The following is an 11,454-nucleotide window of genomic DNA, read 5'->3' on the forward strand; positions in this document are numbered from 1 at the left end:
AGGAATCCCACTTGAATACTGCTGCTTTCCATCTGAATTGTTCCCTGACAAGGGCGGGGTACCGACGGCCTCCGGGAACGGGGGAGATGTTCGCCCTTCCGTGATCCGCCCGCCACGCTGCTAGCGGCCCACCCGAGCAGGCCGGCTTGCTGGACCGCGCAGCAAGCACCCAGGATGCGGGATTTTGTGCCGCAACGTGTGTGAACCCTGATTTCTGCTTCGTGTAATTCCAACCGCAATGACCTCTGTTTTCTCTTTCTGTTTTATGCCGTTCCAATTCATGCTAGTCCGAGCAGCGACAGCGGTACTGTCCCTCCTCCCCAGAGAACCTGCCTGTGGGGCCTTCAGCTGCGGTCCCGAGGGCGGCGTCTGAGCGGGGCAGCCCAGGCCCTGTGCACCCGGGGCCCTGGGGTCCCAGCGCTGGCACAGGCCTGTTCCCTGGGCTCGGCCCTGGCCACGAGTCTGATCTACACACGAGGCCCCCAAAGGAAGCTGGGGCATCCTTGCTTCATTGCCTCCTGCCCCACGCCGGGCGATGCCCACAGGCCCGTGAAGTGAGCATCACCTGTCCTCAGCAGGCACCTTGTACCCCACACCCCGTTTCACAGCCACAGGGAAAGGCGGGGCACGGTAGGTACCCTCCGCAGAGACCCACGTGGTTGGTGGACCCAAATCTGCGGTGCCGGGACCAGCCGAATCCCAAACCTGCTCACAAAGCCCCTCGCCAGGACGCTCCAGCACAGCCCTCCCCGATCTTCTTTGGGGTTCCTACTGCTCCCACATGGCCCCCAAGTCTGTACGGCTCTGCCATCCGGCCGAGGCCTCGCACAGACCCCACTCCCCAACGCCGCTCGGCACTCGGTGCAGCCCTGACCACTGGCCTCCACGCTCAGCGTAATTGTGCATCCCTGTGAGGGTCCCCATGTCCCCACTCGGTTGCCCCTCCCCAGCACCCCACTCCTCGGGAGCCCGTCCCCCCGCCCTGTCCCCTCCGCCTCCCATGGGGCCGAGCGAGGGGCCGCGTGATGGGGGCCATGTGGGTGTTCAGCACCCCATGGTGGTGACCCAGAGCAGAGGGGTGGGACCCAGACACAGGCTGCCGAGGTCGGGGGACACAGGGGCAGTGAGTGGGCTCACGGGCATCTCGTATGCGGACGCCGGAAACGGCTGCTGGGGGAGCTTGTGCCCCACGCCAGGCAGGACCGCCTTCCCCCCGCCCCACGACGGCCCAGCCCCGGCCAGCGTTGGCTTCTCCAGCCCATGCCGCCTGCCCACCACCGCCCGCCCGCCTCCAGGAAGGCGTGTTCCCATCACGCGCTCCTGGCCCTGTGTGCCGTCTCGGGCCGTCATCCCGGGCCGCCGAGTGCGGGCGGCTGCTTCCCGTGTCCCCTCAAGGCTGGGAGCCTGGGATGCAGCAGGTCTCCCCGGCGTGTGCCAAGGTGGGCGGGCGCGGGGGGGGGGGGGGCGGGAGTGAGGGACCCCGTGACCACGGCCGCGGGGTGACCTGGGGACACCTGGCAAGCGCCAGCCGAGACCAGCTCTCCTCCAAGGTGGTTCCACTCGGGAGAACAGACTGCAGGGAGGGATGAGGAGTTGGGGGGCGGGGGGAGCAAGGATCTGGGATGTGGTGCCCAGGCCAGGAGGATGAGAGGGCAGTGATGGGGGTCCCTGTCCCCCTGCATGGGCGGGGTGGGGTGTGGAGCTCGGGCCCTCTGCAAGGCGCTGCTCTCGGGGTGGGCTGGGATCCTGAGGGGAAGCTGAGTCAGACTGCGAGGTCCAAGGTGCAGGGTCCAGGGGCGCCACCCAACACTCCCCGCACGGGGCCACTTTCTGCCTGGTGCCTCTCCCTCTAACGCGGGAGCCTGTGCAGGGGAGGAGGTACGGGAGTCCTTGGGTGCCCCCCAGAAGGGAGACCAAGAAGCAGGGGGAGAGCACTAAGACCATGGATGAGGCATGTCCCCCCCAGCCGCCTGGCCACCCTCTGCAGCTCCACAGGGACCCCCCCCAGCCCCGCATGCAGGGTCTGTCCTCGCATGGTGACCTCTGCGTGAAGCATTCCCGACGGCGATGTCCTGGGGCACCCCCGCCCCGCCTGCGGACGCTCTCCGCCTCGGTGAGTGACGGGTGGGCCTGTGTGCTCCTATCTCTTGCAGGGCATCGCCGGCGACCCAGCTGAAACAGGACAGGCCAGGGCTCAGCTCAGCAAGGGGGGCATTCCCATCCTCCCTGCTGTGGGCAACAGGCAGGAGCCGAGCAGGAGGATCCTCCACAGACTAAAGGTGGCTGTGCCCGTGGCCCTGCCTGGGGCCAGCTGGGGGAGGGGGAGGGACTCCTGCGGGGCCTACTTAGACCTCCCCGCGGATTCAGGTTTCTGGAGGATGGGAGGGGCTGGTGTGGGTGGGGTGGGGGCATGGAGGGGTGTGCCTGGAAGGGGATGTCAGGTCTGTGAGACCCCCGGAGATCCCTGGGGCCACCTGGAGCCTGGCCACTGGGTCTCAACATCTGAATGAATGATCCTCCCTTCCACCCATCCCCGAGGCCAGAAAAACATGCCCCAGCCCATTCCAGCTTGGTCTTAGAAGGTTCTGCTCTGCAGTCTTGCTCCCATGTTGAGTAACTAGTAACCAGCAGCCTTGTCCCCATTGCACTGGGGTCCTGCTCCAGGGGTCCTGCTCCAGGGGTCCTGCCCATGAGATCCTGCCCCAGGGTCCTGCCTGGCCAGGAGAGGGAAGCGGCTCCCAGCTCTGTGTCCAAGCACCCTGCTGCAGGCCGAGCTCTGGGGGGGCCGGCCCCAGGGCTCTAAGGTAGAGGAGCTCTCATCCTTGAACCTTCAGGCCTCGCTCTGAAACTCATGGAAAAGTTCCAGGAGAGAGCACTGGGCTGCCTCCCAGGAGGAGGCTGTGCGTGACCCACATGCCTCACCGGAGCTAATGGCCTCGAGTCGTTGGCGGGCTTCCTGACAGAAGCCTGGGGTTTACAGAGGGGCCGGAGGGGGGTCAGAATCCATACATCCAGATCTTCCCCCAACACAGGGATTGTGAGGATGCTGGGGGCGTGCAGAGGGCAGCAAAGGGGCCATTGCAGGTGCTCCTCGAGCCAGGCCCCTATAGCTCTGAGCCTCCAGACCCCTGGGGACACCTGGAGGCCCCTCAGCACCCCACTCCATGGAGCCAAGGGCTCCCTGCTCCCCGTTCCCTGCATGGGTCCCACTTTAGGGGTGTCCAGGGCTCCCTGCCTCGTCACTAGGTCTGATTCACCTTGATCACCCCGAGCCCCACTGAGAAGTCAGGAGAGCAGAGAATGTTGCCCAGGTCGTGGTCAAAGTGAGTGCAAGGGCACACTGGTGTGGACAGGTGCGTTTCCCTGGTGGCCTTCCAGCAGGGTGTCGCAGGGTCCACGCACTGCCCGGGTGCTGACCCAGGGTGCCCCCTCGCGAGGGCCTGGAAACAGGCTCCCTCTGTGTGGAGGGCTGTCTGTCTTTAGGAGAACTCGCTGCAACCAGCTCCTGCGTCTCCTGGTCTGTAGGCCGGCCAAGCCCTGCGCCGCCCCGAGCGCCAGGCCTGTCTCCCCGCTGGTCCCCACCCGGCCCAGCACTTAGCCCCCAGGCTCAGCAGCCATGCCAGATCCGCCTGCAGGGATGCTGGGCTCGGAGAGGCTGGCTGGCCCCTGGCCTTGGCCCCCTGCCTGGCCACTCGTGTGGAGCCCACAGCAGGTTGAACAAGCAGGCACGGCCATGGGCAGGGATGTCGGGGTGCTGTCTTCTTCCTCCAGCTCAGACCTGCTGCCCCGACCCCCACCCCAGTGCTGGCCTCCTTCCCTTCACACCATTCACCCAGCCCCCAGCACCACATTTCCACCAAGGAGCCAGATGGAGCGGAGGAGGGGTCCAGCAGACAAACCCCGGACCTGACACGGGACGTGGCACATCGTGGTCTGGGCCTTCAGTGCCCTCACGTGAAAGGTGGGGTGTGAGTCGTGCCAGCCCAAGGCTGTCAGGGGGCAGCTCTCATGCTGGCATAGGCCCCACAGAGTCGCTGTACCTCGGCCACAGCCCTGTGCTGTGCTGCGCGCCGCTGGTCGAGTCTGGCAGGACGGGGAAGTGTGTGTGGGGTGGGGCGTCTGGCTAAGCGCTGGGTGCCGGGCGCTGGGTACTGCTCGGGGCGGGGCAGGGACCCGGGAACTTGCTAGAGGCAAAGCAGCGAGTCACGCCCATGGGCACGGATGCCATGGGAACAAGACCAGGGCAGGGAGCCCAGCCGGGGCTGCCCAGACCCAGAGGAGAGAGAGCTCAGGTCCGGGCCTGGAGCCCTGTGCTCGGGGCAGAACCCCAGGCCTGCAGTCAGCCTGCCGGGCCGGCTGGCGAGGCTGTGAGCACAGGCTGGGAGCTGGGCGTGCAGCAGAGCCCCGTGCCCGCATCTCCCTCGGCCCAGACGGGAAGGAGAAGCCCGGTGCAGACACGACCTACTGCCTGGCACTGACTGCAGAGCCGGAGGGAGCCGGCTTCCCCGCCAGACGGGCTGGGGCTGGAGCTGGCGTCCCTAAGGCAGGGCCTCAGCAGAGGAAGCAAGCAGCTCTGTCCTCTGGAGAGAGGCTCGTGAGGTCCCGGGGCCTCATCGCCCTCCAGACCCTGGCAGAGCCCTCCCTGGCTCCCCCTGCCTGCTGGTCCAGGGCGGCCAGGACCAAACACCACAGACTGGGGCTCACACAACATGCGCTTGTCTCCCGGTCTGGAGCTGGGAGTCCAAGGTCAAGGTGCTGGAAGATTCCAGCCCTGATGAGAGCTCACTGCCTCCTCTTGCGGTGGGGAGGGAGGGAGAGAGAGCACTCTGGCTTCTCTTCTTCTTATGAGGGCACAAATCCCACCCTGGGGCCCCACCTCATGGCCTCATGGCCCCCCAAACACCTCCCAAAGTCCCCACCTCCTAACACCATCACTTTGAGGTGAGGGCTTCAATATATGACTGTGGGGGGGGGCGGAGGCGGGGCACCTTCAGTCCACAGCACCAGGCGCAGCCGTCTCTGGGACTCGTCTCTCCAGCCCCTGGGTGGTGGCCCAGGGCAGGGGCCCCGGCAGCCCAGGCCCCGCTGGAGAGACTGCAGGGCTCTTCCTTCCGGGGGGCGGGACCTGCTTCTCTCCCTGGACCCCACTTCTCCCAGCGGGTGCCTCGGGCAGCTACCCTGAGGGACAGGCGGGGAGGGCCCAGCACAGCAGGCCGGGGACAGCCAGGACGTCCGTACCGCCCAACTCTGTCTGGGCGGCCGCCGCAGCCCATCAGGGGTTTGCTCCTCCTGTCACGAGTCTGTGCTAATGAGGGCCCTGCAGGCGGGAGGCTGGCCGGCAGCCTCCTCTGAGCATGACTTGGGCAGCCCTGGGCCGTCTCCCCTTGGACGGCCTTTGGCACTTCAGGTCCTCGGGAGGGAGTCAGAATGCCCACGGGGGTTACCACCGTCTGAAGATCCGACTGGATTTTGAGAACACAGGAGATGCTGCAGGCACCGTGTGTGATCCTTGAGCTGGAGCGGACTGGACAGGAGAGGACCCTGAAGCTGGCTGGACAAGGCCGCGGAGGAGGGGCCGGGGACACCTGCCCTGGGCTGCAGCCGAGGAGCCAAAAGACCCTTCCTCCTCTTCCCACAGCTAGTGGTCCCTGGGGTGTGGTGGCCGGAGGGGGTGTTTTGCAGCGAAGGGTGCCCCCAGCTCCGCCATCATCCCTGGGTCTGTGGAGGAGCGGCAGGAGCAGGGCTGGCCCTGGGCATTGGGGAGGGGCAGAGGCCCCACAAGATGTCCCTTAGCACAAGGGCTCCCAACTGCCTTGTTCTAGAGCCAGAATGGCCCCGTGGCCCGCCTGGGGAGGCTGCCCTGTGTGCTGGGCCGAGGCTGCATTCAGACCCCAAGGGGAAGCGCCCCCAGACTGATCAGCAACGTCTGGTGTGGGCGCAGACACAGGACAGAGACAGGTGCTTGTCTTTGCCTGGAATGATCTGTCATTAGACGTGAAGTCACGGCTGAGACGCTCCCACCGCTCTGCACCCGGGCAAATATTTGGTGCACCTGCCAGGGGGGTTTTCCCGGAGCTGCAGCTTGGTCATGGTCTGTGAGTCCAAAGTGCCGGGTGGGTGACTCACCTGAAGGCAGGGGCACCACGAGGGAGGCAAGACGGTGAGAACTGTGCTCCGTGGCTCCCAGTGTGGCGGGCACTTCCAGGCCCTTCTCTTCTGCTCAAAGACAGCACTTGGGAAATGGTTTACGGTTTGTTTTCCCCTTTATTCAAGTGCACATTGACTTCCGAGCTCCGTGGGCCACAGATCTAAACCAGGCAGGCACGACCGTCAGCAATCTCCCCACTAAAATAGAATCTGGGCTGTAGGAAGGCGCGTGGGCTCCTCCGGGGACCCCCAGCTCCAGGTGGGGTGTTTGCACCCAGCTCTTCCTTTCTGTCCTACCAGAAACGGGGACATTAACCCACCTGCACAAAGCTCCTTTCACCTCCACGGACGGAGCAGACCCACGGAGGAAGTGCGCTCATCCTCACGCGCTGATAAATTCCTCCCTTGACAAAGCACACACAATTAGATGCACTTTCACTGGACTTCTTTTTAATTCTAGAAAAATAAAACAGTGTTGCAAAGCAGACCTCAACCTCCAGGGAAGGTGGGTTCACTCCAGGTGAGGCTGCGCAAACCCAGCTCGGTTGCTCCTAATCCAGGTGGGCGGTGGGCAGTGGTCGGTGGGCACGGCTTGGAGCCAGATGGCCAAGTTTAAAGTTCTTTCTCCTACCCCTGGCTCACCAGGGAACTTGGGGTAAGTCCTGTGCGTTTTCTGAACCTGTTCCCTTCCCTGCGAAACGGGAGCTCATTCCTTTTGTCGTCCATCCGTCCATCCACTCAACACCTGGACTGCCCTGCTCAGCAGGGCTGCGGAGCTGATAAAGGGAAAGGTGCCGTGCTCTGAGCATCCACCCCCTCCCTGGGTGCTTTCCCTAGCACCCCCATTCTCTGCCCCCCAGCCAGCCCTAGGCAACCCCAAACTGTTTTCTGTCTACAGATGTCCTTGTTTTTAACATTCCATATAAATGGAATCATCCAGTACATGCCCTTAGGCGTCCGGCTTCTCTCACCGAGCACCGTGTTTTCAAGATTCCTCCGTGAGGTAGCATGAACGAGCACATCATTCCTTTCTTGCGGCTGAATAATACTCCGCTGTGTGGACGGACCACATGCTGTGAATTCAGGCATCAGCAGGTGGGCCCTTGGGTTGTTTCCACTTCTTGGCGATTTTGAACATGCTGCTATAAACGTCCGTGCATGAGTTTTCGTGTGAACGTGTTATCTTTTCTCTTGGGCCTATACCTAGAAACGGGGTGGCCGGATCCCATGGTAAGTCTGTGTTTCATCATTTTGGGACTCTCAGATCACTTCCCGTGGTTCCGGCACCATTTTGTACTGCGCCCGCCGCGCATGCGGGTGCTGGTCCCCACCAACACTTGTTACCCTCCGACGCTGGCCTCTTCCTCCCCGTGGGCGTGAAGTGGAGAACCGGCGTCTGCAGGGGCTTTTCACTGTAGGGAGCCAGGTCACGACAGGGACCTGCAGCGGGGTGGCCAGAGCCCCCGCAGCTGGGACGGACTCGGCCTGCGTTGAGCTGGGACGCTGCTGGAGAGAAGGAGCGGGGAGGCTGCCGTCGCAAGCCTCAGGGGTCTTTGCTTTGCCCAGGGCTCTGCCCCGAGGCAAATATCTTCTCGCCTGTTGTGCTGGGCAACTGGAAGCTTCCGTGACTCACTCCCCGATGTCCCGGCCTCCACTTTCTCAGGGACGACTTACCCAGGTCGCTTCCTGCTTTGGAAATGTCGCTGTGGTCTGTCTCCTACATTCCTCATGGCTGTGGGCTTACGCCTTTTGAGAATCTCCTTGCTGTCACCTCACTGGGCTTCCCAAGGGAGCAAAAGGAAGGAGGTGCACATGTCCATCTGCCATTTTTACTCAGACGCTTCTCTTCTCGGGGCAGGGCTGCTGATGGCAGATTTCTTCATGTCTCACCTTGCGGCCAGGGCCAAAGTCCCCCGGCACCCACCTATCTCCGTGATGTGGTCTTTACCGGCCTCTCTGGGGCCAAACCACGCGGATCTTCACGGATGCTCTGCTCAGTCACACGTGCCTCTGAGCCTCCGTACATTCTGTTCTTTCTGCCTGTGCTGTTCTTTCCTCTTCATCTGGCAGGTTCCTTCTAGCTGTAAAACTCACCTCGAACGACACTTGCCTCAGAACTTCTGAGACCCCCGGCCAGACTTAGATGCCCCCTCAGGGGCCCCTCAGCTCGCGGCACGGCTGGCACCGTCTCTGGCTTGCAGGCTCTTCATTACTGGTCTGGCCTGCAGCACGGTGTATAGCAGGAGCTCAGTGAATGTTTGCTAAAATAATAAATACATAGTGAATAAATAAGTGAATCTGTAAAACGGCTTCTCAAAAAAAGCATCTACCGAATTCTTGCTGTGTGCCAGACATCGTGAGGTGGTCTGGGAGAAAGAAGAGCCCGAACAGGGCATCTCAGGGACAGCAAAGCCCTGCACAAAGCCCTGGCTCTCGGGCATCTCTGCCACTTGAGGGCAGGGCATGTCCCTGATGCCTTGCTTTGTGATGTGCACACAGTAGGACCTTGATACATGCCATGAGCAAAGAACAGGAAGATGACCTGCTTTGCCTCTCCCTGTAACACTGGGCAAAAAATTGTAGCCCTCCAAAGAGAAGGTGATGAAAATATGGGGTTTTGTTGTTCTTCCTTCCTTCCTTCCTTCCTTCCTTTTTCTTTCTTTCTTTCTTTCTTTCTTTCTTTCTTTCTTTCTTTCTTTCTTTCTTTCTTTCTTTCTTTCTTCTTTCTTTCTTTCTATTTTATGGAATCTTTAAAATCCCCAAAACTGAAACAATACAGAAGTGTATAAAGAAAAAGTTAGCAACGTCCTTGCCCCTACCTCCCACACTTCTCCCCAGAGATAACCAAAGTTTATTTCTTGTTGCTTATCCTTGCTCACTTTCTCTGTGTTCATAAAAAGTATACATACATATTCCCCTGTATGGGTTTTGCTTTTTATCGAAATGGAATCATTCTGAACACAGAGGTGGCACTTCACTATAAAAGCACTTTTAAAATGTTAGAATTCTCTCTATGTGAGGGATTATTGCCCTTCAAAATCTGGAGACCTTCCTACTGCCCTTAGCGATCCCTGCTTGCAACACATAAAAATAAGTAATGGGAAATTCAGATTCCAGAATAGAAGGAATGACATTTAATTGCTGTACCCCACCCCATCCCTCTCACACCACTCAGAGAGCTCATGAATAAGCATCAAATCATGACTGTGAATGCCTTTCCAACAACTCAGTATTCTGTTCTGCTCAAGACATGGCCATGCATTTCCCAACTAAGATTCCTAGGACAACCTTACAAGTTAAATGACATGCATGTGCTGGGCTTGCTGAGGCAGGGTGGGGGAGTGTGGACATCCGGACGGTGCTGAGTCCCGCCAGCACCTCCATGTCCATGCTCAGGGGGACGGGCTGTATTTGTTGAATGGCCTTGCAGTCAGCACCAGGATCCACTGTCCTGGCTGCCGGAGGAAAGTGTCATGGAGAACAGGAAGGCCATTGGGGGTCACCTGGACACTCCCCTCCTAGAGGGGAGAGGGGCCTCCAAGCACACAGAGAACTGGTGAGAACAACGCACCGGGCTCCTCAGACCCTGCACCTGGGTGTTCCCTTTGCATCTCTGCAAGCCTTCTTCCCAGGAGTGCAAATCAAGAGGTGCTTCATCATGCAATCCCAGTGGCTGGCAGGGGTTCGTAGGCTGGTGATGGTGAGTGACGGTGAGCAGTGTTGGCAATGGTGAGCGATGGTGAGCGATGGTGAACGATGGTGAGCAGTGTTGGCGGTGGTGAGCAATGGCAGTGGTGAGCGATGGTGAGCGATGGTGAGCAGTGTTGGCGGTGGTGAGCGGTGGTGAGCGGTGGTGAGCAGCCAGTCATTTCTCAGGAACTCGGGCCCAGTCACCAGAGGGGCCCATGGAGATGACGGGCATGCGGACAGTGACTGTGGGATTGTGAGTTTCTCTCCGCAGGGCTGTGAAGGTTCCTGCTTGGACTGGAGGCTGAGCTCGGCACTAGGAAGCGGCCTGAATCAGTAAGCACCTGAAATGACCCGAAGCCCAGCCCTGCACTTCTTGTCCAGGCTGCCCCGACCCTCTAGGCGTGGGCTGGGCTGGTAGAGAGCTGGCTCGTTCTCCCCAGCAGCCTGACTGCAGGGGCCTGGGAAGACTGCACGTCCTCTGGCCCCCCACTACTACACCGCACCTGCCAGCCCGCCGGCCCCCGGAGGGTGTAGGTCCCGAGAGACGAACAGTAAGGGCAGGCTCCAGGGAAGCTTCCTGCTTCCGACGTGGGCCAATTTCCCACCTGGGGAGGAGCGAGGCCGGCCTCCGCAGGACAGGAATGCTGTGTGGTGGGGCGGGGGACACACAGAGGCCTGTGGGTGTCTGCACACACTTCAGGGAGGGTATCAGCACACAGGAGCAGGCCCTCCTGGGGCCACCAAGCCTGAGACTGTGTGGCTGGAAGGCAGGCCTGACCCTGAGTGGCCCCCTCCGGTCCTGAGACCCCCAGTACAGGCAGCTGGGTGGGCCACGAAGTAGACCGTGCGATGGAAGCAGCGGCCTCTGAGCCCTTGGCCGGGCCCCGAGCAGCACGGAGATTCTGCCGGCCGCGTGCAGGCACTCAGCTGTGAATGTGCTGAGTCTGCAGGGCAGCTCCCAGGGCTGCGGGCGGGGGGCGGAGAACGCAGGGCCGATGACCAGACTGCTCCTCCCTGACGCCTCACAGCCCCAGCCGAACAGGTGCTGCCGGACAGAGCCTCGGGCCAGGGCACGGCAGGCATCCAGAGGGAGGAGAGCACGCGGCATCACCTGATGTGCGCAGATGGTGGAGGGCAGCCGTGGGCATGGGCAGGACCTGCTCAGATGGGGGGTGAGGGCATCACAGGACCTGCTCAGATGGGGGGAGGGGAGCATCACAGGACCTGCTCAGATGGGGGGGAGCATCACAGGACCTGCTCAGATGGGGGGAGGGGAGCATCACAGGACCTGCTCAGATGGGGGGAGGGGAGCATCACAGGACCTGCTCAGATGGGGGAAGGGGAGCATCACAGGACTTGCTCAGATGGGGGGGAGCATCACAGAACCTGCTCAGATGGGGGGAGGGGAGCATCACAGGACTTGCTCAGATGGGGGGAGCATCATAGGACTTGCTCAGATGGGGGGGAGCATCACAGGACCTGCTCAGATGGGGGGTGAGGGCATCACAGGACCTGCTCAGATGGGGGGAGGGGAGCATCACAGGACCTGCTCAGATGGGGGGTGAGGGCATTACAGGACCTGCTCAGATGGGGGGAGGGGAGCATCACAGGACCTGC

General features: G+C 61.5%; 1 long non-coding RNA gene across 2 annotated transcripts; it reads left to right on the forward strand.

Moving 5' to 3' along the window:
- The first annotated feature begins 1,342 nt into the window (after positions 1-1,342).
- LOC118551689 (uncharacterized) lies at positions 1,343-8,656 on the forward strand. Of its 2 annotated transcripts, none has more exons than XR_004925197.2 (4): positions 1,343-1,439; positions 2,154-2,279; positions 7,046-7,242; positions 7,412-8,656. It is a non-coding gene; the product is annotated as an uncharacterized LOC118551689 (long non-coding RNA). The 2 variants fall into 2 exon arrangements; XR_013446813.1 differs by having other exon boundaries at positions 8,218-8,656.
- The last annotated feature ends 2,798 nt before the right edge of the window (positions 8,657-11,454 follow it).

The sequence above is a fragment of the Halichoerus grypus genome, chromosome 4, assembly GCF_964656455.1.
Source record: "Halichoerus grypus chromosome 4, mHalGry1.hap1.1, whole genome shotgun sequence".
Lineage (NCBI taxonomy): Eukaryota > Metazoa > Chordata > Mammalia > Carnivora > Phocidae > Halichoerus > Halichoerus grypus.